Genomic DNA, 27876 nt, shown 5'->3' with positions numbered 1-27876 from the left:
AGAGTTTGTGAAAGTCTATTTTAATAAGGCAGATTCTAGCATAGAATTAAATGCTATTGGAGTTTAAAATTTGCACAGTCTGTTTTTAGTCTTCTTTTGGAGAAGCCATAAACAAGCCAAAAGCACAGGTGTAGTTAGGAAATTAGAGTTGTGTGAGAGCAGCAAGTAGGTAGAATTTATGTCTTATAGGGGTGAGTCACATCAGAGTTCTTAACATTGTGTTTTTTTATAGCTGTTTGTTTTCCTTGAGTTCAGCAATTGTCTCTTTTTTTCTTTGAATAACTTTCAATGTACATGTTGCTTAATAATCTCTGAGCTCTTTCCCAGAATTATAATTTCTCCTCAATATGTCAGGTTATATCCTTGAATCTCCCTTTTCTCATCACCCTGGGATTTTGTTTTCTTTTCTCCCATCTGGCATTCCTGGTGTTCTGGATCTTTTCTTGGTTTACTTCTTCATGTCACTGAAATATATCCTTTAAGAACTTCCTAAGCCCAGGGAAAGTAAATCTTTTGAAAACGTAAGAAATACATGTTTCAAAATGTATGTATTCTACCGTCACACTAGATTGAGAGCATGGTGCAGCTTAGAATTCTAAATCGAAAATTATTTTCTTTAAATGATTGAAATCATGCTCTGTTGTCTTGCTTTTAGTCTGGCTATTGAAGAATCCCATGGCATATCTCTCTTGAACTTTCAAAACAATATTCTTCACCATGAATATTTTTTCATCTCTTTTACTGGACATTTAGTGATTTTTCTAATTAGAAATCTCATATCCTTCATATATCCTTCTAGAATCTTTCTGGAACTGTTTTCTTAATAATGTACTCTTCCTATTTTTTCTGTTCTCTCTTTCTGAAACTATACTCATTCAGACATTGTATATCCTGAACTGATAAATTTGCTATTCTATTTGCCATCTTTCTTTTCCCCTAATTTCTCAAAGATATCCTTAATTGTATCTCAACCATATTTCTTGAATATAGTTTTTCTTCAATCATGACTTTTAAAGTTAGTTGGGGATATTGTACTTTAAGAAAATCTTTTTGTTTTAATTCATTTGTTTAGGATATTTTCCTTTGACCATTCCTACACCAAAGCTAGAACAGATCATTCAGTTGTGGTGTAGTCATACAGTTGAGCGCTTTACAATAATGACACAAGTGAAAAACTGCCAACACAGCTATCATGTGAAGATTTCGAGATTTTAATTTGGACCTATCCCATAAATTGCTTGTATAAAAGACATATTCACATAAGAATACATGTAGTATAATTTTGTGTCTTTAAAGTTTAAGAAAGAAGGAAAGTTAGGAATTCTCATTATGGCTCAGCAAGTTAAGATCCTGACCAGTATCCATGAGGATTCGGGTGAGATCCTTGGCCTCACTCAGTAGGTTAAAGGATTTGGTGTTGCTGTGAGCTGTGGTATAGGTCACTGATACAGCTTGATTCTGGTGTTGCTGTGGCTGTGGCTTAGGCTGGCAGCTGCAACTCCGATTTGACTCCTAGCCTGGGAACTTCCATGTGCTGCAGGTGTGGTCCTGGAAAAAAAAAAAAGAATGAGAGTTAAATAATAAGTTGGTTTGATAATTATTCTGAAGTATTATAACAAAAAAAATAGAAATCACAGGTACAAGGGTGGTGTGGGGTGCTGCTGAGGGAATGTGGTGGGAACAAGTACACACTGAGCTTTAAATTTTTGTTAACCTAGAGGTTAAGTACATGAGTTATCATCATATTATTCTTAGTGAACGGAAATGGTTTAAACATCATCTTGTTTATATGATGCGTTTTTCTTGAAAATGAAGAAGAGAAATAAACTGAGGTTCTGGGATATTGAGTATTTCATGTGTAAGTGTTAAGATGTAAGGATGTAAGGGAGTGAGTCTAAGTTGTGATAGAGGGTCATAACGAAGGGAGATGAGGATTAAACTTCCAGAAAAAATGAGCCACAAAGTAATAAAGGCTTTATATGCATGGTCGACATAATTAAATTGAAAGTAAGAACATTGACCCCTTACCTGATTTGGAGTGAGAAGGAATAAATATCCCTTTGAAATATTTTTTTGTTATGATTGGCAGCTAAAAACCTGGCAAAAGCCAACCAGTCATCACTGACTTGTTGAAAGAGTAACTTCATCTTGAACTTCTGAGAAGAGGTGACAGAAGTCTGTTTCCACACTCTTAATATGTTAAGAGAAAGGCGGCAGGATTTTTTTTTTTCTCAGTAAAGGCAGTGTGACTGAAATACCGAACCTGTCAGGCTAAGCTAAGCAGGAGCAGGAGGGTCAGTATGTGGTGATGTCCCTGAGGGATGCTGCCTGTAGAATAGCTATTTTAAGAAATGTCAGTAACAGGACTTCCTCTGAGCCAGTTCTGAGCCAGCTTTCTGGCCAGATGTTTAGGGAGTGCTATTCCAGTGGAGAAGCTGCCTTAGTGATGACTCTTACTTTTAGTCTGTTATACTGAGATTTTCATTCATCATGGGAGACTCTTGGTGCAGGGTCAACATTCTTTGCAGTTACAGAAGTGGGATATTCAGACTGAAACCTGTCAGGAGAATGTTGTTTACAATTCAGTCAGTAAGGCAGGTATTATACTTCGCTCCTCCACTCTCCCAATGCCCAAGGTGTTCTGAAGAAGGGAGAAGAGGCAGAAAAGCCCACTTGCCTCATGCCAGAAGGGTGGGGGCATCATATACAAATTATAAAGAAATGTGTAGCAAATGCTTACAGGGGAAAAGCTCCACTAAACTGTGTATTTGATATCAAGGGAAAAAATAAAATGAAGTAAGCTTTGTTCTGAAGAGCAAATGGAACAGTTTAAAAATAAGCCAGTTATTTAATAACACACTGTTAATGGTCTTATAGAAACTGTATGAACTATTATGTTAAGTAGTGATTTATATTTGAGTGAGGGTAGCAAAATGTAACACGTATTTAAAATTTTCATCTCCTCATTCCGGAAAATTTCTGTATTTGCTTCCCTGATTCCTTGAGTTTTGTTGTTAGCTTAGATAATAGGTAAGAGGAGACAACATGATCATATCTGGAACAGCACAGGTAAGTAAATGCCGGGTAACCAAGTGGTCCTTTCAAGGAGAGTGGAAAAATGCTGGCATGGATTCTAAGCCTCAAAAGACTCCATTGATGACATTAAGAAGAGATTCTCTGCAAGTCAGATGCAGTGGGCAGGAGTGGAGAAAGAATACATGCAGGGACAGGGAAGAGTGAGAATATATGGGTAGTCTGGAGGCTAGGGAGACAGCAGCAGAGAGGTTTGGGAGCAGCTTATCTGATGAGTAAGTATTTTGATGGATGACTAATAGCATCACTAGAGATTGTAATTAAGATGACTTTTAATGCATTTTGGCTGTCAGACTGGTGGGTTTAAGCTTATTTGTCTTTCTGTTTGTTCTTAAACCAACATTATGCTAAGATTGACTTAGAGGAGGTACAGTTATATTCAGGGATGATATTCAAAATAATATCCATGAGCACAGACCAATAAGACAGGTAACTGACCCGTGAGTGTGGAGTCCAGCCATTATGCTGACCTAGTGCACACCTCTACAACTCACTGTTAGTCCTAGATTTTGGGTTACCATTATGAACTATTAAAATAGGAGTGTTTTGTTATTTGGTGCTTTAAGCAGAGTCAAATAGAGTAATGAATATTTTTATTTTATCAATCACATGATCTATATTATCATTTTATATAATCATTAGGAATTTGAGGCTAGTTCCTCAAATTTAATATAATTATTTCATATTAAATCCCATTGTACTACATTAGAGCACTTCATATAATTGGGAACAAATTTTAAAGAATCTGGAAACACAGATAATAAGGCTTGAATTTTTATAACAAATTTTTTTCAGATATCATTAATGTAAAATATTGAAAAGGGGATTTTTAGAAAGGTCACTAGTAGTTCATTAGCAAATGAGGTTTTACTAATTTTTCTTTGCCATTTTAAATAAATTTTGATAGTCTCTAATAAGGAAGATTTTTTTATTGGGCTTAATATAAAGATTTGTAAGAAAAAAATTTCTGATTATCAACTAATGAAACAATATAATAATTTTTAAAATCTGAATTATTTTGAATGGAAACTTCACATATGATATTGCAACAGGTTTTCTAATACTTAAAAATGTAGTATTAATTAAAAAATCAGAAGTAATGGATAGCATTTTTTTCCTGGATGAAATTTGCAAAATTAACATATTTTAAAAGAATTGGGGTGACTAATAAATTAGTAAAAGGCATTAAAAAATACAGGTTTTTCAGAACGAAACTTTGTATTTTCCTTAAAGACACTTAGTTCTGTGGATTTAGGCAAAGAATGTTTCTGTATTCTTTGCTTTGTCTTATTAAAATTTAAGTTATTTTAGTAAGCATATAAACAATGATATTAAAATTTAAAGTTTTTTGTAAGATGATGGAAAACATTGCTAAGAAATATTTTATTACAAGTCACAAAGATTGGTGCTTTTGTTTAAAATAGGGGAAATGGAATTTTGAGGAAAGCAGTTTAGTATCTTGGCATCTCTATTTCATTGTCTAAACTCTAAAATTCTGTGGATATACACAGTGGCCCTAAATGGTAATTGATCACTGTAAACAGTTGGCAAACCAGGATAGGAATACACTTTTGGTCATTTGCAGATATCTATATAGGTTTAATTATTTTGCCAAATCTCACGATTCACTCTAATTTCAAGCATTATGTAACTGAGGTTTGAGCAAGCCACCGCAGGATGTGTATGTACAGAGGTAGTGAGTGTTAGATATTGTACAGAGAGCAGTGTTCCCACATGCCATCTTTACTAGGTTAAGGTAAATTCATTTGTTAAAGGGTAACTCTGAAATTTACAGTGTAGCTCTAAAAGCAAATTTCTTATAGCAAAAGAATAAAAGACAGTCGATTCATTGGACATTTGTATTTACTTTCTTTTATTTCCATGTATATAAATAGTAAGGAAAGCCAGCACAAAATTTTGATTAAATTCTTGATTCTTTCTAAGCCATAGTAAAGTTCTTATTCTGTTAAATACTCTTAGTTACTTCCTGGCTCTAAGCTTCAGGCCATAAGTTGAAGCTTGGTGATATTGTATCCATACATTTAAGTATTAATTGCTCATTTTATAATTTTAATTTAATTTTATATTTTTTGCTTTTTAGGGCCATACCCATGGCATATGGAAGTTCCCAGGCTAGGGGTCGAATCGGAGCTACAGCTGCTGACTTACGCCACAGCTCACAGCAATGCTGGATCCTTAACCCACTGACCGAGGTCAGGGATTGAACCCACAACCTCACGGTTCCTAGTCAGATTTGTTTCTGCTGTGCCACCACAGGAACTCCCAGTTGTTCATTTTTTTAGATCAAAGTCAGAAATTAGGGGTGCCATAATGAAAATAGTAGATCTTGAATCTGCATTTCTGGGGAAGACAGGTAATTTTTAAGAATTACATTGGCCTGGGGTATAATCAATGTAAAATAGAGGTCAAAAGTCTGATGGCTGTTACTTGCTCGGTAAAGTCAGATTTCCAAGAATAATAATATGTCTACATTTATAAATTCAATTCTAATATTTTCTTCTATCTCAAACTAAATCTTAAATTAAATCCTAGTTTAAAACCAAACCCTACTCTTGTGGTTCTATGAAATGAACAAAATAACAATCCCTTGATCATCAGTTCAGACTGGGTTTTTTGGGAGCATGACTTGGAAACTATTGGTGAGGTTGGAGTTCTTAGGACAGGGTCTGGTCCTACGCAGTGCTTCATGTGGAGAACTCAGCTTTCCTTTCCTTCCTAGAATATTCTTCCACCCTGTTAAAATTCTTCTTTACTCCTTTACTCCTCATTGCATTCTATGAGAACATATCTTTAGATTTAAACTGCATGGTTTTTGATCCCCAAATGAGAGGAAATGGCTCTTTTTTTAACTGTGACTACTTCCTGCCTTTTTTAGTAAGAAATAATCATTAAAGAGAAGACTCTTCTTCCCACTATCTTTTACACCATTTCCTTCTTCTTCTTTTTTTTTTGCCTTTTTAGGGTTGCACCCAAGGTATTTGGAGGTTCCCAAGCTAGGGTTCGAATCAGAGCTGTATCTGCTGGTCTACACCCAGATCCAAGCCACATCTTCGACCTACATCACAGCTCACGGCAACGTCATTTCCTTAACCCACTGAGCCAGGCCAAGAATCGAACCTGTCCTCAGGATGTTAGTCAGATTCATTTCCATTGAGCCACGATGGGAACTCCAGCCATAATGGAGACTCCCCTTCTTTCTGAATACATCCTACATTTGAGGAATCCATTCTCACTGTAATTCTTACATACTGCTAGAGGCATTAAAAGTTTATGGCAGGAGCTGGAGTTCCTGTCATGGTGCAGCGGAAAAGAATCCGACTGGGAACCACGAGGTTGCAGGTTTAATTCCTGGTCTCGCTCAGTGGGTTAAAGATCCGGTGTTGCGGTGAGCTGTGGTATAAGTCGAAGACGTGGCTTGGATCCCGCGTTGCTGCGGCTGTGGCGTAGCCTGGCGGCTACAGCTCCAATTAGACCCCTAGCCTGGAAACCTCCATATGCCCCAGGTGCAGCCCTCAAAAGACAAGGAAAAAAAAAAGTTTATTGCAGGAGTTAATAAATGGCTTCTCTTTTATAATATAGCTTTAATAAAGTTTTATTAGAAAATGAACTAAACTTACTTCTTACTGAGAAAAACTTTTCACTGATCTCTTATAACTGACACAAATATGAACAATCTATACTCTACCATAAGCTGTAATCTTGTGTGCATGATTAGTAATTTTATCTCCAAACATGCAAACAATATAGGAGGCATATGCATACATTCAGTGTATTTTGAAAATATGAAGGAATGATGGTTTCCACTGAAAACAGAACATATACACTAGAATAGTGCCAGCTCTATCATAAGTTTTACATTACACATCTAGGAAACTCAATTAGGAAAAACCAGGGCTGAATATGGTGGTGGGGGCAGGGATAGTTGGGAGAAGAGTCCTAGTCAAAAGCAAAAGGGGGTTGGAAGCATGAGTAGAGTAAGGAGGGTAAGTCTGGAAAGAGACTCTGCTAAGAGTCCTGGAGCTGGGGCAAGGCATACTATGGGCCTTCAATATGAGAAGATGCTTTGTTTCTAGAAATCCTTGGATCAGTCCTTAAGCAGCTACCATTGCAAGGAGGTGCTTTTCATGTAAAAGTTTTTGCCAGGGTCAGCCCTCACTATTAACAACATTTTCATTTAAATACGCCCATTAAAATATATTCACTGAAATACATGTGTAGAAGATAATTTCACTTTAAGTATTGTGTAGCCATTTATTACATTCTCACTGAAACGTTACAGCAGACTGTTTTGCTTATTTATATGGAACTTGACCTATATACTTAGCTAACTTAATTTTATTTTATTTTATTTTATTTTTTTTTGTCTTTTGTCTTTTTTGTTGCTAACTTAATTTTAGAAGTTACTACTTCACATGTTTCTTAAGTGAATTATTATGAGATAAATGGACAATATTTTTGAAGTGTGTCTTATTTAAAACTTTTTTTTTTTTTTTTTTCTTTTTACAGCCACACCTGTGGCATATAGAAGTTCTCAGGCTAGGGGTTGAATCGGAGCTACAGCTGATGGCTTACACCACAGCCACAGCCACATGGGATCCAAACCACATCTGCGACCTACACCACAGCTCTCGGCTGGATCTTTGACTCTCTGAGCGAACCCAGAGATTGAACCTGTGTCCTCCTGGATCCTAGTTAGGTTTGCTACCACTGAGCCACGACGGGAACTCCTTAAATCGTTTTTAAAACAATAACAAAATAGTATTACTTCATTTTAAAAGTCCTTATGGTGAATTTAGGAGTGAAGTGTAAGAAACAGCAAGTATAAAGCTGGGGATATGGGGAAACTGGAAGCCAGAGGTTGCTGTCATGAACCTCTTTGCAGTGGAGAAACTTATAAAAGCCAGAGATAGTATTTAGAGAAATGGTTTAAAAAAAATCTTATGCAAATACATAGGCACCAAGGAAATGGACAGCCTTGCCATGGAGGGGACTTTCTGGCCCCAGGAAGATCCAGTTTCGTAATGTTGCCTGCTAGATCCTGCAGCTATGAACGAGTGAGACAGAAAACGAAAGTAAGTTTGGGGTGAAAAAACTAGAAATAGGAGGTAACTGAATATCCTTAGGTAGGGCTAAGAAAAAATTATAGGTAAAAGGACAGATGAAATGAAGAGACCAGGAGATGAGTAGAAGTAGCTGCAATCTGTTTCCAAACTGGGCAAATAAGAATTCTATGTGAATACTTGTCATTGAAACTCCTTCTTCCTCATTCATCACTGACTCTGTAAATATAGCCATAGTAATCCGTCTTGGTGATGAATAGCCGTTGATTCCCAGATTCCTTTTCTGAACCAGCAACATATTTGGCTATGTCTAGAAGTAATGTTATGATGCCAAATCAAATAATAACAAATATTTTAAATTGGCCTTTTAACATTGGACTAAATCAATGATTCTGAAGCTCTTCAAGTTTATAATACACAGAGGAATTTCTTAGATTTTGTTCTCAATAATCACCGGAGAAAACAATGGCATGCAATCACGAAAAGATCTTTCAGTATATATGCAAATACACCCCAGCCTTCATCCCTTCTTTTCACGCTAAGTGGTGGCATTATTTTTCTTTATTATTTTAATTTTGTTTCCAGCCTTTCCTCTACTTTCCCAGTCAAAATTGACAGAAAGGGGTGTGAAATTTTAGGGGCATTATGATTGTGTTTTGTCAAGGACATCTTTATAGGGAACTAGCTTTTTGTTCTTGGGAGACATTAAATACAGGATTACTAGAGCCCAGAGAGGTGAGGGTCAAAGATTACCTAGTTCAGCTTTTACAGTATAGGTGCCCATCCTGTCCTCCCTCATCCTCCACAACTGTCATCTTTGCATTTATTACATACAACTTGCAGTCCCTTGTGACACTATGAAGAATACATTCTTTGCGCTACAAGCACCATCCCTTCAAATGACTTCCAGTTTAATTTCATTAAGCTTATGTAAATCCCAGACGTAATACCCCTAAAGATCACAAGTGATTATGACATGCTCTGTCTGGTTTTATCCTCTTCACTGCTCCTTATAGTGATGTCTTCTATTTTCTAGTATCGGTATTTTAAATTTATTTAAACCATCAAACCAGTCTAGGGGGTGTGGGGCAGCAGAGGCCTACCTGCTTTGAGTAGCACCCAGCTCCTTATAACTTTTTGAATGATAAAAGATTATAATAATGTGTTAAAATAGGTACATGTGCTTAAATGAAGGATATAAAAAATAGTTGTGAAAGTCTTCATTTAGTGTTATTAAAAATAAGAAATAGGGCTGTGGATTTAAAAAGAAACTTATAGGATAAAATATTCACAGCAAGTGAAGTGTAATAAAGAGGGACTTAAAATGAGAATAACAGTGTTGAAGATTGAAAACCATCTGAATAATATGACGCAAGGATCAGGAAATTACTTCAGATATTTGCAGAGTTGGACAAGATTACATATCTACATCTGATTGGTCAGTTTTCATTATTTAATATCTATTGGTAATGCAATTAATTTTACCATTAGAAACTGAGCTAGAAATTTAGAGGCTATAATTGGAGGAGAGAGAAGGGGAAGGAGAAGGAGGGAGGAAGGTAGAGGGAAGAGGCAGGAGAAGGGAGAGTAAGTGAGAGGGAAAAGGAAGGATATGGGGAGAGAAGAGGAGGGAAAGATTGTGGGTAAAAAATGCCAACCTGATTTATACTCCATCAAATCTGTTTTAACATCAAATAGACAAAACTAATAATAGTACAATAAATAAAACAAAGCAACAAAGTCTGATGACTGATTAAACTATTTTACTTTCCAAGTGTTTGTTCTTTGGTTTTGCAAGCACACCCAGAGAAAAAGTCTGAGAGCAAAACCAGCTTTTCCTAGAACAAAACCTGGGGGTTTACCTCAGACTATGATCTTATAGGGAGTTGGTCTTTTATTGCTTCGTTGACGCTCTTCCTTCTTTATGTACATATAAGCTCCTGATTTGTATTATTTTTCTTCTCTGTGAAGAACTTCTCTTAACATTTCTTGCAGCGCAGGTCTACCAGCAACAGGTTCTCTCAATTTTAGTTTGAAAAAGTCTTTATTTCTCTTTGACGTTTGAAGGATAATTTCAGAGAATTCTAGGTTGGTGGAGTTTTTTCTCTCAGTGCTTTAAATATGTCACTCCCCTCTCTTCTCACATTGTTTGTGAGGAAAGGTCAGATAGAAATTTTATCTTTGTTCCTCTCTGGGTAAGGTGTTTTTCTCTCTGGTTTCTCTCAAGGCTTTTTCCTGCAGCTTTGATTTTCTGTGGTTTGAAAACAATATGCTGAGCTGTAATTTTTTCTTTTTTTCTGGCAATACTCTGGTTGGTGTTCCCTGAGATTCCTGCATCTGTGGTTTGGTGTCTGACATTATTTGGGGGAAATTCTCATTCATTATTGTTTCAAATATTTCCTCTATTCCTTGTTCTTCTGGTATCCCCCTTATGCATATGTTAGCTTTTTGTAGTTGTTGCACAGTCCTTGGGTAGTCTGTTTTTTGTTTTGGTTTATTTCTCTTTCAGTTTTTAATTTCTACTTGCCTTTGGTTTTGGAGGTCTTTTATCAAAACCTCTGCTCAAAGATTCTTTCCTCAGCTGTGTCCAACCACTAATAAGCCCATCAAAGTCATTCTTCATTGCTGTAACAGCGGGTTTTTTTTTGTTTGTTTTTTGTCTTTCTGTGTTTTCTAGGGCCACACCCACGGCACATGGAGGTTCCCAGGCTAGGGGTCCAATCGGAGCTGTTGCTGCCAGCCTACACCAGAGCCACAGCAGCACCAGATCTGAGCTACATCTGTGACCTACACCACAGCTCACAGCAATGCTGGATCCTTAACTCACTGAGCAAGGCTGGAGATTGAACCCACAACCTCGTGGTTCCTAGTCAGATTCGTTGACCACTGAGCCACGACGGGAACTCCCCTGTAACGGCATTTTTGATCTCTGGTATTTATCTTTGTTTTTGTTTTTCTTGGAATTTCTGTCTCGGCTTGTAGGGCACATTTATTCTTGCACACTTGTCTAGTTTCCTCATTAGAGCCCTTAGAATATCTATCATAGTTCTTTTAAGTTCCCAGTTTGTTAATTCCAATATCCTTGCTATGTCTCATTCTTGTGTTTGTCTTGTCTCTTCAAATTGTGTTCTTTGCCTTTGGGAATGCCTTGTAATATTTTCTTGGTAATCAAAAAATGATGCACTGGCTAAAAGCAACTGCTATAAACAGCCTTTAGAAAGGAGGTGGTAAGGTGTGGGGAGGGGAAGGGTTCTTCTATATGTCTCAGTTTAGTGAGCGTAGGCATCTGGTCTATGAACTTTACAAGTGTTTCTCAAGGTTTTGTTTTGTTTTTCTTCCCCCCTGAGGTGGGAGAGGATGGCTACAATGGGTAGAGCTGGGTTTTTTGCTTCTACAGGGAAAGCCATCGTAGGCTGGTGTTGAGTGTTTGTCTTCCTCCAAGTCAGTTAAGCTTTGACGATATCCAGCTGGTTGGGCTTGGTTAATTAGTTTTCCCCAAGGGCAGTCCTTGTTAAGCAGGAGAGAGTTGTCCGGCTATTTCAAAATGGTTCTTTTCCTTCTCCCTGCCAGAAGCCTGAGGGATTTTTCTGACATTTAGCTGAGACCCTGGTTACTCCTGGAGGCATATCTGATCCCTATGACTGGGTCTCTCTATAATTTTTAACTCAGGTTGTTCAAGCTGAGTCTCCAGCAATTCCTCACTTACAGTTCAGCCTTCCCTCCCCAGCGTCAGTTCCTGGAGTACCTCTTGTTAGTCTCTGCTCTGGTAAGCCCTAACTCCCTATTTTTACCTTTTGGGCATTCTGATTTGGGGGGCAGTGGTTTATTGTGTAACCTTACCTCTCTTCTGAATCCTGGTAGAATTGCTTTTTTAGTCTGTTCAGCTTTTTACTTATTAGGACAAAACGGAAACTTCCAAACTCCTTACATATGAAACTGGACACTGGAAGTTGGTCTTACATACTCTTTATTTGCCCATTTTTGTGTTGAGGTCACATTTTCTTGAGCTGCTATGTGAAAATTCTGTCTGCTATATAAATGTAATCATGAAGAAATGCTCTCAGAAATTTGCAGTGAGCTCCTGTCTCATTTTTTTTTTAACTGACGTATGGTTAGCTTACAATATTATAATAATTTCAGATAAACAGCATAGTGATTCAATATTTTCTACATTATTCACCACACAAGTCATTACAATATTATTGACTGTAGGCCCTGTGCTGTACATTACATCCCTGTGATTTATTTTATAATCTGTAGTTTGTACCTCTTAATCCCCTTCACCTATTTCACCCATCCCCCTGCACCCACCTCTCCTTTGACAGCCACTAGTTTGTTCCCTGAGTCGGTGAGTCTTTCTATTTTGTTGTATTTGTTCTTTTTTTTTTTTGTCTTTGTTAGATGAACCGGTGAAACAGATAAGTGAAAACATACCTTATCTTTCTTTGACTTATTTCATTTAGCACAATACCCCCTAGGTTCATCCATGTTGCAAATGGCAAGATTTAACTCTTTTTATGGGTGAGGACTATTCAGTTGCATGTGTATATACCACATCTTTATCCATTCATTTGTCAATGAACATTTAGGTTGCTTTCTTATCTTGGCTATTATAAATAATGCTGCAATGAACATAGGAGTACATATATCTTTTTGAATTAGTGTTTTTGTTTTCTTTGGATGAATGCCCAGGAATGAAATTGCTGGATTGCAGTTAGCTAGTTTTAATTTTTTAAGGGACTTCCATACTGTTTTCTTTAGTAGCTATCTATACCAATTTCCATTCTATCAATAGTGCATGAGATGGTTGCCTTTTCTCTACATTCCTGCTAATACTCGATATTTGTTGTCTTTTTGATGATAATAATTCTCACAGGTGTAAGATGAGATCTCATTGTGATTTTGATTTGCATTTCCCTGATAATTAGTGATGTTGAACATCTTTTCGTGTGCCTGTTGGCTATTTGTATGTCATCTCGGGAAAAATGTCTATTCAGGTCTTCTGCCTCTTTAAAAAAAAGTTTTTTTTTTGATGTTTAGTTGTATGAGTTCTTTATATATTTTGGATATTAACCCCTTACTGGACATATTTGCAGATATTTTCTCCCATTCATTGGGTTGTCTTTTCATTTTGTTTGATGGTTTCCTTCATTGTGTAAAAGCTTTTTAGTGTGATTTGGTCTCATTTGTTTATTTTTGTTTTTGTTGTCTTTGCCTGAAGAGACAGATCAAAAAAAAAAAAAAAAAAAAAAAAAAAAAGCTAAGACCATTGTCAAAGAAGTTATTATTGCCTATGCTTTCTTCCAGGAATTTCATGGTCTTAAGGTTTTGCATTTAAGTCTTTAATCAATTTTGGGGTTTTTTTGCATATGGAGTAAAAAGTTGGCCTAATTTCTTTTACATGTTTCTGTCCAGTTTTCCCAACACGACCTGTTGAAGAGACTTGCTTTTCCCCATTGTATATTCTTGCCTCCTTAATTACAGATTACATTGACCACACATGCATGGGTTTATTTCTGGGCTTTCTATTCTGGGCCATTGATCTGTGTGCCAGGATACACATACTGGCTATATACTATAAGTTGTAATTTGCTATTAGAGGCATTCACACAGAATTTGGAAGGTGGAAGAGAAGGAGCACACATGAACAGGGAAAGACACGTTGGCCTCCTGGTTTGTCACTCATTTATTTTACCTTTATTTTCACAGTCCAGATTTTAGTTCCTTAGCCACTAATAGTGAATGCATGATGGGAATTTCTCTGAAAAATATAATGAAAGTGATATCATAGAGGGAGAAAATATTTTTTTCGCCATAAATATTTGTAGCATTTAAAAACCTAAAAAGAAGAGTTCTTGTTGGGGCTTAGCAGGTTAAAAACCCAACATAGTGTTTGTGAGGATGTGTGCTCAATCCCTGGCCTCTCTCATGATCTGGTGTTACTGCATGCTGCCACATAGCTTGCAGATGCAGCTCCAATTTAACCCCTATCCCGGGAACTTCCATGTGCTGAAGGTGTGGCTTTAAAAACAATAAAAAAATAAAAACTTAAAAAGAAAGGTGAATATATTTGAATACATAGAACATTTTTCTGTTCAATAAAGATATATTTCATTAAATAGTCCAATAAAATAGTTTTATGAATGTGTCTCAAAGTCCAAATTTTATTGAGAACATCATTGCACTTCAACCACTAAAAGCAATATTACCAAAATAGAGAATTTTGACTATTTGTGAGGATGGGGAATTTAATTTGGGGGAAAGTTTCAATGAAGAATTTTTTTCAGACCACTTTTATTTTTGTTACTCTGTGACATTCAGTGATCTCTTAGATCATCCTTAGTAAAGAAATGTGGAGAAAGTCAATAATTGTGACTAAAAAGTAAGGACCCTCATTTCAGGAGTGCAGCATACAGTACAACTTTGTAAGTGGGTTTTTTGTTTTTGTTTTTTGGGGTGACTATTGTACATTTACATCTTAAAATCATAGCTAAGGGCTCTTAGGAAACAACTCTGCCATATATTGTTTGCTGTAGCCTTGTGTAATACCACAGGATGCAATAAAATATATAAATATATATATATATATATATATAGACATATGAGAGGATATCTCATTACCTCTTGCTGTTCGCTAAGTGTGCAAAACTTTAAGGGTTTTAAAAAGTATGTTAGAAAGTGAGACTCTCTAGAATGTATGATTAGCTTATATAGTTTATAGTTTAGTATCACCTAAAAGTACATGGAAGCATTCAGCAAAGGGCTGAGTTTTATTCTTAACTTCTTGTTAAGAATTGTTTTCCTAAATCAAAGATTATTTTAACCTGTAAGATGAGAACGTTTCTGTCTTCAGGTGAACCATATTTATAAAGGAGAGAAATAACAAGTTTAAGAACTTGTAAATTTAGGTTCTCTTCAGATGTGATAAAGTTAACACTGACCTATGATTAAATGATTATCACTTTACACATACGCTACTTTGGGGATATTTAGGTGCAATCGTATTTATTTTAAACGTTTGTAAGTAATTTTTGGCCATAAAATTCTTTATTTCGAATAATTGGCATCGTAAGCATGTAGAAATCTCATTTTTTCATCACTTGTTTTTTTTTTCCCCCTTTCTTTATGGACAGAAACACAAAATGTGAATTTATTTATGTTTAAAAGTTTAAAAAAATACCTAGATAGCTGCTAATAAGCAGATTTTGCTTTGTAATTCTTGTAAACAAAAAAGTACTTGCTTTAATTCTGACCCGGACAATTTCAAACTGTTGGATTGTTCACGAGGCTAGATCTTCATGCTCTAGTTGATCTGGCATTTCAGGTGAGCCTCTCAAGGGAAGCATACTTTCCAGAAGAGGGAGATTTATGTAAGTGCACTGCAATATGAGATGTAGATGCAACTTTGGAAGCCCATGTGTGGGTGCCATTCATTTGAGTTAAACAGTTTTATGCCATAAAAATGTTTACTGGCTTGTGAATGCAAAACCAGACACTCTTGAGTTGGGTGAAATGTCATCTTTCTGCACATCATAAACAGAATTCGAAGCTACATGGCGTAACAAGTCTAAGTAAAACTGAATCGTGTTTTGGGGTAGAGGAGTCTAAAAAACATCATTTTTTAGTAGGTAATGAATATATTTGCTTCTAAGCTCAGTTTAAATTTATTACATGGTTAGCTTAATAAAGTTCCAAATATTTTACAATATAAGCTATCTCTTTCAAGGAGGAATAGATCATGAAAACAACAACAGAAAAATGGATGTGATTGTTTACTTTGTATTACATTAAGAATGGTATGCCTTCAAATAACATATTCCTATTATGTTTAAGATAAGTAAGATTTACTGAAATTTGATTTGAACTTAACTTTCTAGGCATTCAACTAACATATTAAGCAAAATAGTCAACCATTGCAAAGCAGACATGGCTTTAAATAAATTTAAAAAATTTTTAAATGATTTCTTCATGTTAATATATAATCAGACTTGGCAGTTTGACATATTCAGTCAAAGAATTAGTTAATGCAGCTATCAGTCAAACAGACTAATTGTTCTCAGACACAAATTTAGTCATACATATACTTTTAAACTGCATTGTATAAAATTGAAATTCAACAATGAATTCTGTGACACTGAATTATCCCAGAGCTTCCATATGAATTTCTAAATCCTGAATTGATAGGGAAGAGTGTTATACCATGTTTGTGACAATTAACAATTTTAAACATTTGACATAGAGGCTATGATACAGGCTTGATTAAAAGCACTTAGCCATAAAGATTATGAAACAAGAAATGTGTGACTGCATTGTAGCGTACATACATACACATCTGAGGAGTCTCAGCAGAGATTATGCCTGGGTAAATTACCTTTTAAAAGAATTTTAGCAGAAAAACGGATAAGTGAGCAGAATCATAATGCATGTTTTAGGAATAAAATAGTTACCCCATTTCATTGTATTGCTTTACTGCTGTGCTTGTAAAAATAAAAATAAAAAAACTTGGATTTTGACAGGTTCCACGTCCATTCTTCCCTGAGACAAAGATTCTGTATTATTCAATTGATTTTATCACATTGGCAAAACAAGCCACGCATAATCTACAGTGGTATCAACCCTCATCACATATCAAGTATTAAGTAAATGGTAGCCATGAGCAGTATCACTAAGTAATGAAATTTTCTTTAACAAAAGTTATCATGGGCAAGGGTAGCTTACCAACAGAATGGAAGGACGAAAATTAACTGGAAAAGTATATACATGTGCTGTTCTGAGATACAGAATATAGGAAAGAGTTGAAATTATTTTCCAGTATCTTGGCCTCATCTGAAAAAATCATCTAACCAGAAAGGAAAAATAGGGGGAAAAGAGGGATGATTCATTGTATTCTTCTGTTCGCTACCAACAGTCACAAGTGAATATAGCAATTTTATTCCCTTGTAAGTTTGAATAGTATACTAGTGTACTTTATTTTCCTCTGTGTGATAAATAGTCTCTGTATGTACTAGAATTTGAACAATTCTATTAGAAGAAACATTGAAGATAGACTGAATAAATTACGTTATTATTATTCCTGTATTTATTCTAATAGAGTTATTTATTGCGAATTTTTTCCCCTTTGACTGTCTTCATGTATTATTTCTTTCATTTTGACAAGAGGCCAAGGACACTTCGATGCCATCATTTCTTTTAGATCAGCTACCATTAGTGACCTATAAATATAGCGAAATAAGTTACTATTACCCTGAGGCAGCAAGGATTTTATGACTCAGACTCCTTCTTTCTGCCCTTCATCCTATTTCACCTGAGTGGAACGGAATGCCTCAGTACATTTTGTGACAACTTATATAGCTTGATGGGTTAGTTTGCTCACTGGGTAATACAGTTGCAATAATTCATACTTCATATTGTCCTACAAATGTCCTGGCCCTGGGCTCCACCACACGTATACTTTTCCACGTCAACTTCCAAGGCCAAAATCTGTCTTCAGATATTCTGAACCAATCCCCACCAAAAATGACTGAATAAATATACATTTAGGATAAGGGGATATCTAGAGTCTGTTTACCTTTTCAAAGAAAAAAAACCTGTCTTACTGTGATTACAGTGAAGTTGCACATTGTTACCCAATCAGTGCCAGCTGTCACATTGAAAAGATTTTATTTTAGACTTGGATCATTTCCACTAATAAATAAATCAACAAACACATTTTGGTGCCTCTTTTTTTTTTTTTTTTTTTTTAAGTGCGCATGCCAGTATTACTAAGGTTGCTTAGCAACCACGAAATACTGAGAAAGCAGGATTGAAGAGCCCAATAAAGTAAGCAGTTATTTTTACATTCTTACAGTGAGAGGAGTCGTGCTAGTTTGGTCAGCCTAAAGACCTATGAAATTTACAGCATTCATTGTTAAAATCGTGGACCAGTTTTACAACAGTATCTTTAGTCATCATGTCCAGCTGTCCTACAGCTCTGAGGAATACCATCTGCTGATTTCCTCCATAGTCATTCATTCTATTACCTCTCAGGCTTTTTAAAGATTTAAATGAACAGTTACTGTTAAATGGATAGTGTGTAAGAGAGATTTAGATAGATTTCCCAAGTATCCTTTTTCAACCATATACCATTTTATGGCCATTTGCAGGATTTGGTTTGTGTGGGTTTGTTTTTTGTTTTTTACTTTCTTTTTTCATGAATTTTGTCTCAGTGAACCTAAGTAGAAAACAATATTTTTTAACAAACATAATTGAAGTTTGTGTTTGTATAGTCAGGAAATAAAATATTCCAGCTCACTTGAAGTAGCAAGGATTAAATTAAGTATACTTTAATAGATATGTGTTTAATTACTTTTGATCAGAAAATTGTCCCTCCTTTACATTAAGGAATACACATTTGGAGCTTTATAAGAACTGAATCTGAATGCTGTGTTTAGGTTTGCTTTGTGGGTAGCTAATAAATTCATTCATTCATTCTTCCATTAAATATTTATTATATGCTTTTATATACTGAACTGGTTACTAGGAGGAGAAAAATAAACTAGACCTTTGTCTTCCAGAAACTCAGAATAGATTTAGAGTTCTAATTTTAATATGTTAAAGGGTGCTAATATGGGGGGATTCCCAACAGTTTGAAAATGTAGAGGAAATAGTAGCCTTTCTGGAGAAATCTGGTGGACCTCTTAGAGCAGCTGTCATTTGTTCTGAATGTTGGACAGATGATAGGATTTCACAAGAAGAGAAAGGAAAGGATATGTCAATGAGGGTGTTTCCATGTGGGTAAATAATGTAGAGATGTACTCAGAAGCAGGCATTTCCTGGGAGAGCCCGTGTGACCTGGTATGTCTGAAACGTAGACTGGGGCCATGTGGAATGAGAATACAGACTGCTAAAGTATAGATTCATTCCGGTTGGTCTTGTAAAGAAATTTATTCTGAAAAAAAATTTTAAATAGTGAAATAATATCAAGAAGAAGTCTAAGGGGCTTAACTTTTCCCAAAGCTTTTATCCAACTGGTGGGCTTTCCTGACAACCCTTACTTGTCCCTCACCAATAACACCAAATATGACAAGCACTCATGCAAAATGATTTCTGCAGTTTAATTAGCAAAAAACTGCCCATAATCTGTGTTAACCTTACCATTGCCACAGCTTTCTAGCATGAAATATTCCTAAAATCTGTCCACCTCCACATCCCACATTTCTACCTATATAGGTGTATTGCTCCTAGTTAAGAAGTATGTAGTTAATAGCATATTGGAAATTAAGCAAGATTTGAAAATCTTATTAACAAATTCCCTGAACTGATGCCTGAAGACAATATGTTTGATTTTTGTTTGGAGATCAGTTAGGTCTTAGCAGGAAGTAATAGCACAATCAAATTGGAAAAAATTGAGGTGAATGTATTACAGGAGTTCCCTTGTGGTGCAGCAGATTCAGGATCTGGCATTGTCATGGCAGTTGCTTGGGTCACTGCTGTGGCGTGGGTTTGATCCCTGGACCAGAAACTTCCACATGTCATGAGCATGGCCAAAATAAATAAACAAATAAAAGACTGTTACAAAAGTGTGGACTTTTTGCAGGGAATGGTTCCTTGGAGATAGGAACAGAATGCTTGCCCTCCCCTGCCTGAAGTGGTGAGGTGAGAGGGATGGTTATTTATGAGTCCCTAGAGAGAAGAATCCCTCGTCGGAAGGCAGCCATGTCACAGGAGCCGCTGTTACCACTGGCCTGTGATGACTTCACAGGGTGGGGGTTCAGGAAATAAACTCCCACCTTGCTTTTCTCCTTCCTTCCCGTCTCCTGCCTACCAAAGACGGGAGTGTAAGGGAGTCAGGCGTGTGGATCAGAGACAGCAGCCATCCAGGGCACAGGGCCACGTGGGGAGTGGTGCTTACATCCCAGGAGCAAATGAAAGGTTTCTAGCAGGGTTCCTTTGTTTAGATTAATTTAGCTTCCATTCACTTCACTTTAGTGTTCACTACAACACTAAACCGTAATCTAAGTTGATTGGAAGGGAGGGGAGCCATAAGGAGCCATTCGACCTCTCCCTCTACTAACTCCCAGAGAGCTGAACTTGAAGCAGTGCTTCATTTTAAAAAAGCTAAAGGTGTGTGAAGTAGGAAATAGTGAGGACGAAAGGCAGTGGTGTGGTGAATAACCATTCTAATGGTTTTGGAATTGGGGTTTTATACTGTGTGATCCTAGCCTACCATAGACATTACAATTTTTTCATTTCTATTGTTACAGGTTTTAATCAAAATAGAAATCATTTATAACTCTAGTCTCTAAAGAAATTAACATTCTTACACAAATAAGGATCACAAACATTGCTAGTAATTTTTTCAAGTTTTCTTTACTAAGACATATGTAGTAATTTTATCACTCTTCATTCAGGCATGGTTATTAGAAATTTATCTAGCCTCTTTCTCAGTCTAATTATTCCTATGCTGTAAGTGACCAAACCGCCTTCATACTGACATTGCCAGGATAGTTGTGTGCATCAATTTCTTAATATTTGTCTTGTTACAATGTATGTGATGATTACAAATAGTATCCAGCACATTTTGCACTGTGTATGTCATTGTCACTTTGTATTGAACTTTGGTACTTGTTATTCCATTAGCATGATTAGGGTCACTCCCCTCTAAGACGTGTTTTGCAATCCTAAATTAAGTTCCAAATTTCACTATTTTTAGTGAGGATTTCATTCAGTATAATCTGCCTCATGAGACTCCTGTATACATTTCTTAGAAGAATAGATGGTCATTTCAAAGAAACAAAACCATGCATAAATCAGTTATTTTGATAGTTTAACAAAACAAAGGTTTGATTCAGTAGTCTAAATCACTTTTTTTTGTTAAGTTAGAGTTATGGATGCATAGAACATAACACCAAAAGAATAGGGACTTGGAAGATGCTACCTGTGAATTGGGGACACACTTGAGGAGAATCTTGGCTGCAGGTAATCCAGTCAGGCAGGTGATATGCTGTGTCAGTTGATAGATTCTGTCCAGACAAGAAATTCCTTTCAGTGGATATTCAGGAAAGGGAAGTGGAATCTAGAAAGGCAGCCAAGACTGAGGACAGTTTAGGTGGATGAAAGGGATCCAACCAGGGGCTGACGTTGTGGGGTAAGGCTCTGAGTGGGAGGAGCCGGTGAAGACTTAGGAAGAAAGGAAGATCCTGAGCTCAAGATGCTATTTACCGAGAAGGTACCTAAGGAAAGGGATCAAAGCTGTGGAAATATGGGTGGGAAACTAGAATCTCTGGGATGCAGACTTTCGTGTCACCGTCTGCCAGTTCCATCCCACTCCAGTATTTATTTATAGTCCCATCTGTAGTCCTGCCCCTTCCACAAAAATGTAGCTACTACATTTTGACACCTTTTGGTGTCTTTCTTGTGAGATGTATTTGTATTCTGTATTACATTATTATGTATTTATTGCAGTTTTTACCATGGTTAGATGAATTTTTTCCAACTGAATTGCAAGCTACTCAAAATTAGAGTCCCTGTCTTCGTTATCTCCATTACCATCCGCAGTGCTTAGAACAGCATTAGACTCATAAAGATTCCAAAAACATTTGTAGAATTACGTAAATAGAATAATATTTGCCATTTATCATTGAAAAGCTAGTTTTTAGTAAAATGTCTTCTAAAATTGTTAGAGATCATGGTGTGTACTTTTATGCTAATTATATTTCCTGCTTCCTGATGCCATATGTGCCTCTGCTGCAATCAAGCTGTTGTCCCCACGTCAGGATTTTCTTTGGGGTTTAGTGCAAAGACATACAGAGTGTATAACACTCTACAGATATTTGTTTTGATTTTCACTTTTTAAAATGGGGTTGAGGCCTTGAAACAGCCACTATTTAGGGATCCATTTCACCTACATATACAACCCAGCTTGAAAAGTTAGATTTAATTCTTCTGTTGTTATTTGACTAACTTGACTATTTCACATATTCCAGTAAATTTCTAAAGCAAGATCACTAAGCAGTGGAGCTGTGCAGAGTGCCTTAGCTCTACCCAAGCTGAACATATGAAAAATCAAATAGAGACGATCCAGGTAAGACAAAAGGATGGTCTGAAAGCTTTTGACATGGCAAAGTAAAGATAGGCAACTGCAAGCAATTGAGCAGAACAAAATAGATGACAAGAATACCATGAAATACTTCGCTGTCTGTCTCTGGGTGACATTACCATTCTTTCCTTGGGAGTGACAGAAACAGGTGGATCACAGGGTCCTTCAAACAAATATATCATGAAGTCAGAGAGTCAAAGAAATAGAATTGCAAACAACAGGCGGTCAGGCCACACATGGGATATTTTCACCTCTCTCTCGTATAATGGAAACCCTTCTACCATCAATAGTAATTTTGTAAATTTGATAGCAAAGGTCAGAAGTAGAATTAATTGACAAACTCCGTATGAGTTATTCTAAAAGAGGTTTAGGAAGAAATCAGGTGGCTCTCTAGAGATTCTGAGTAATTCATGTGTCTTAGTTTGAATCCTATACCTAAGTAAATGAAAGTGTTATCTGTTCCCTTGAATGTTTAATTTTTTAATTAAGCTTTTACTTTCGAAATAATTATAGATTAACAAGCAATAGTAAGAAATAGTACAGAGATCTCCTGCACTCTTTATCCAGTTTCCCTCAATGAAAAAATCGTGCAGAACTATGGTGCAATATCAAAACCAGTATATTGATATTGATCAAGTTAAGACTGAGAAAATTTCCATTACCATGAGAGTCCTTAAATTGTCCATGTATAGCAAGACCCACTTCTCTTCTGCTCCTACGCACCTTAACTCCTGATAACCACTAATCTGTTTTCCAGTTTTTTAATTTTGCCATTTCATCAATGTCGTAGAGTTAGAATCATGGAGTATGTATGTGATTTTCACTCAACATAATCATCTGGAGATTCATCTGGGTTGTTACATGTATAAATAGTTACATTGCATCCATGTGCCATAGTTTATTTAAGCACTCGCTTAGTAAAATACACTTGGATTATTTCAGATTTTGAACCACTATAAATAAAACACTATAAACATTCATGTATAAGTTCCTTTATTTTAAGCCTTCATTTCTTTGGGATAAATCTTCAGGAGTATAATGGCTGGGTCAAATGGCTGTTGCATGTTTGGTTTCATTAAGAAACAGCTAAATGGTTTTCCAGAGTGGCTGTATTTTTTTACATTTTCAATAGAAATGTATTTGTAATGCATTTCCTACACATCCTTACCAGTGTATGGACTTGTCTGTAGCCATTCTGAGAGGTAGATAGTGATAGTTTATAGAAAGATTTTAAATATCATTTCATATGCTTATTTGCCATTTGTACATGCTCTTTGATGAAACGTCTCATGTCTTTTTGTCCATTTTCTAATAGTGCTATTGTTTTTTTTATTTTTTTTTAATGATTTTTTTTTTGCTATGCCCATAGCACATGGAAGTAATAGGGCCAGGGATCCAACCTGTGCTGTAGCAAGGACCCAAGCTGCTGCAAGTGACAGTGCTGGATCCTTAACCCACTGTGCCACAAGAGAGCTCCTGTTAGTTGTGATTTGCTATTTTCTTTCACTCTAGCTTGTGTTTTAATCCTCTTAACATAGTCTTTCACAGAGTAAGAACTGTTTATTTTGGTGAAGTACAGTTGTTAGTATCTCCTTCTATGGATCCATACTTTTGATGTTAAGTTTAAGAACTCTCTGCCTAACTTTAGTTATTGAAGATAATATGTTATTCTATAAGATTTTTTGTTATTTTTTTAACTATGAATGTTCAATTGCCCAATTACTCTAGCACCATTATTTAAAAGACTCAGTAGAATTGTATATGAACTTTGTCCAAAATCAGTTGGGCCTATTTATGTGGGTTCGCTTATGGATTGTGGGTCTGATTTCCATTGGTCTATGTGTATAATCTCTCAGGCAATTTTCTTCTTTCATTTTGTTAGAAGTTTGTCAATTTTATTTGTATTTTTGAAGATCCAGCATTTTGTCTCATTGATTTTTCTCTACTGTCCTGTTTTCAATTCCATTAATTCCTACTCTATTATTTCTTTCCTTCTACTTGCTTGGGTTTATTTTGCTCTCATTTTCTAGATTCTTGAAGTGGGAGGTGAGATTACTGAATTGTTTATTTCTTTCTAATGAATGCATTTCATACTATAAATTTCCTCTCAGTACTGCTTAGTACTATCACATAAATTACGATATGCTGTATTTTTATTTTAATTAAGTTTATGAATAGGTCCGTGTCTAGTGTCTTGTCGTTGTCATTGTTGCCATGTGGATGTCTACTTGTTCCTGTATGATTTGCTGAAAAGAAGTTTTCTCCATTGCATTGCCTTTGCTCATTTGTCAAAGATCAATGGACGATATGTGTGGGGATCTATTTCTGGGCTCTCTATTCTGTTCCTTTCCTCTCTTTGTCTATTCTTTCACCAGTACTACACAGTAACCAATACCATACTGTAGCTTTATAGCACATCTTGTCAGTTCATTTTTAAAAATTATTATTCTTTACTATTGTGATGGCTATTCTGGCTGTTTTGCCTTCTAATACTTTAGAAGTAAATTGTCATTATCCACGAAATTACTAAAACTTCTGTTTTACCTTATTTTTTATACTTTCTGCTATCTTTTTTATATCCTGGTGGGTGTAGAAGTACAGGCTTGTCACTAGGGCTTTGTTAATGTCTATAGTTTGGTCTCCTATTATGGCTATTTGTTGGTGAGAGTTTTGCTCCCTATTGGTACCCACTAGCACCATTGTGGCATCTGGCTTTGTTATTGCTGGGTGGTGGTGAAAGTCCAGGAGTACTGAGGTCCTTTATTATAGCTTCTAATTTGGAAGTCTAATCTCTTCACTCGGCTTTGCTGGCATGGGAGAGGGTTGGCCACAGATTTTTCCAGTGATATTTGGCTGGGATAATGCAGCTATTGTCTAAGAACTTTCTGCTTTGGTAGGTTGACCCTTTCAGCCAGGCTTTTTTTGCAGATATGTTTTTTCCCTATGCCTGAAGGTGTTTTCAGGTTTCTGGTTTCTTCAGCTCTTAAGTCTGGGCTATATGAGGCAAAAAGAAACCCAGAGAATCTCACTATTATGTTATTCCTTAAGTCCAGAGGTCCTAGCTATTCTGCTTTGTTTTTTTAACCTTTCAGAATCAGTCTTCTTATGTTCGCTTTATATGTCATTTGCAGGGTTTTTAGTCATACTTAGCAAGAAGAATAAGGAAATGTATATCTACTCTATCATCTCTTGTAAGTGAAAGTCTCTCCCCCTGTGTTTAAAATGCTGTGTGTTTATTGGTAGGTAGACAAAGATGAGCTAGGTTAGGGAGGACTTTGTAGGTTAAGAGGTTTCAACTAAATTAATAATCAACAGAATTCCATTGTAGAATTTGTAGAAGAGAACTGATGTGACCAAGTAGTGTCTAGGATTTTTTTTTTTTCCCCTGGCTGCAGTAGATAGTCTATAGGATTACTTATAAGGGGACCTACTGGAAGCCAGATAGTTAACTAGAAGCCATTACAGTAACCAGCCTATGAGGCCTTAGATTTGGGTAGTGGAGCAGGTGGAAACAGAAAGCAGTGAATTCAATTTATATTTTGTCCTTAATGACATCAATAAACATGTATTATACATCTGCTATAAATAAGGTAATGACAGAGATAATGAACATAAAAAGATGAAGACAACATGGAGTCCTTTCTTCAAGGAGTTTTAAACTAGCAGAGAAAATATGTGTATAATAATAGACAACTTGGTGAGAGGTTAGGAGATTGAATTCGGAGGTGACAGGAAGACTGATGCCATGGTAAAGGGGAATCACAGGGAGAGTAGCTTTTAGGAGGGAAATCAAGCTTTGGATATATTGAGTTTGATATCATGTTAGATATTTAGGTGGAAGTATTCTGAAAGCAGCTACTTATTATAAGACTGAAATTTAAGTTAGAAGCAATTATTAGAATTAAACTATAGTTTTAGTAGAGAGTTCCTGTTGTGGCTCAACAATAATGAACCCAACTAGTATCCATGAGGATGCAGGTGTGATCCCTGGCCTCACTCAGTGGGTTAAGGATCCAGCGTTGCCATGAGCTGCAGTGTATGTTGCGGATGTGGCTCAGATCTGGTGTTGCTGTGGCTGTGGTGTAGGCCGGCAGCTGCAGCTCCAGTTCCATCCCTAGCCTTGTAACTTCCATATGCTGCCGGTGTGGCTCCCAAAAGAAAATAGTTTCAATAAAATATTTTTTTCTCAAAGGCAGTTTTATAGAAGCTCTTTATCTTAGAATTTTAGAATAGATATACACCATGATTTATTGGAACTTTGAACAGAACTCATCAAGAGGTGGAGAGAACATGGACTTCAGACTCAGAATCAACTAAGTTTAGACCCCAAACATGTCACTTACTCGTGTTTCATCTTAGAGCATAAGTTTTGCCTGTCAAATGGGATTCTAATGCTAAATAACTAATGCTACGATGTAGCTTATATAACAGTGTATTAAAATGCTTGACACATAGAAAAAAATTATTGAATATTGATTCCGTTTCCATTTATTGACCTTAAGTTTGTCCTGGAACTAAATGTCACACTTAAAATTTGTTCTGTACTTTTGTTTTCTTTGATGTAGTTCCTGTTTGGGGACCATTGATCATAGAAGATGAAAAATTGACCGAATGGACTGTTTTTGGTCTATGAATGCTCATTATGTGACAATTCAAAACCATATAATTTTTTTTTGTCTTTTTTTTTTTTTGCTATTTCTTTGGGCCGCTCCCGCGGCATATGGAGGTTCCCAGGCTAGGGGTTGAATTGGAGCTGTAGCCACTGGCCTACGCCAGAGCCACAGAAACGCGGGATCTGAGCCGCGTCTGCAACCCACACCACAGCTCATGGCAACGCCGGATCGTTAACCCACTGAGCAAGGGCAGGGATCGAACCTGCAACCTCATGGTTCCCAGTGGGATTCGTTAACCACTGCGCCACGACGGGAACTCCCAAAACTATATAATTTAATGGTATCACTGTTAAATACTTTACTTTCAGTTAACCCTTTTTTTTCTTTTTAGGGCCACAATTGTGGGAAGTTCCCAGGCTAGGGAGCAAATCGAAGTTGCACTTTCCAGCCTACACCACAGCCACAGCAATGTGGAATTCAAGCTGTGACTGTGACCTACACCACAGCTCATGGCAGTGCCAGATCCTTAACCCACTGAGCAAGGCCAGAGATCGAACCCTTATCCTCACGGATACTAGTCTGGTTGTTAACCCCGTGAGCCATAAGAGGAACATCTCTCTTCCTTTTCCTATTATTTCTTATAATCTTCACAAGACTTACAACTATGTGAAATTATCTTGTTCTCTTAGTTATCAATACTTTTGTATCATCTATTTCATTCACCTTACAATCCAGATATATATAAGCTATGTTGGGGTGAGAAGTGTGCCTGATTTTTTTTACTGATGTATTGCAGTTCCTGGAATAATGCAGGACACAGATTTACATAATCAATGGATGAACTGATGAATAAATTAATGAAAGATTGAATGAATGTATAAATGTCGTTATCCTCTGCAGAAAGGGGTTAGCATATTAGTCTTTATAGTTCTGTGGACTGTATTTTGAGGCTTCAGTTAATTGAAACTTCTTTTTTTTTTCTTTTCTTTTCTAGGGCTGCACCCACAGCATA

The 27876-nt window shown here is 36.4% G+C and overlaps 1 long non-coding RNA gene across 3 annotated transcripts in view; it reads left to right on the top strand.

Annotated features, from left to right (window-relative positions):
* LOC110257598 overlaps positions 1 to 27876 on the top strand; it is an 803392-nt gene that overhangs the window by 66047 nt on the left and 709469 nt on the right. The window contains exon 1 of one of the 3 annotated variants that reach the window (XR_002340441.1): positions 11085 to 11940. The exons of 1 other annotated variant lie outside the window; for it this stretch is intronic. This is a non-coding gene — a long non-coding RNA (uncharacterized LOC110257598). Of the gene's footprint in view, positions 1 to 11084; positions 11941 to 27876 lie in introns of those variants that run through there. One more of the 3 variants, XR_002340439.1, reaches the window with a different exon arrangement.

The sequence above is a fragment of the Sus scrofa genome, chromosome 18, assembly GCF_000003025.6.
Source record: "Sus scrofa isolate TJ Tabasco breed Duroc chromosome 18, Sscrofa11.1, whole genome shotgun sequence".
Classification (NCBI taxonomy): Eukaryota; Metazoa; Chordata; class Mammalia; order Artiodactyla; family Suidae; genus Sus; species Sus scrofa.
This window is presented reverse-complemented; position numbering and strand designations above follow the sequence as displayed.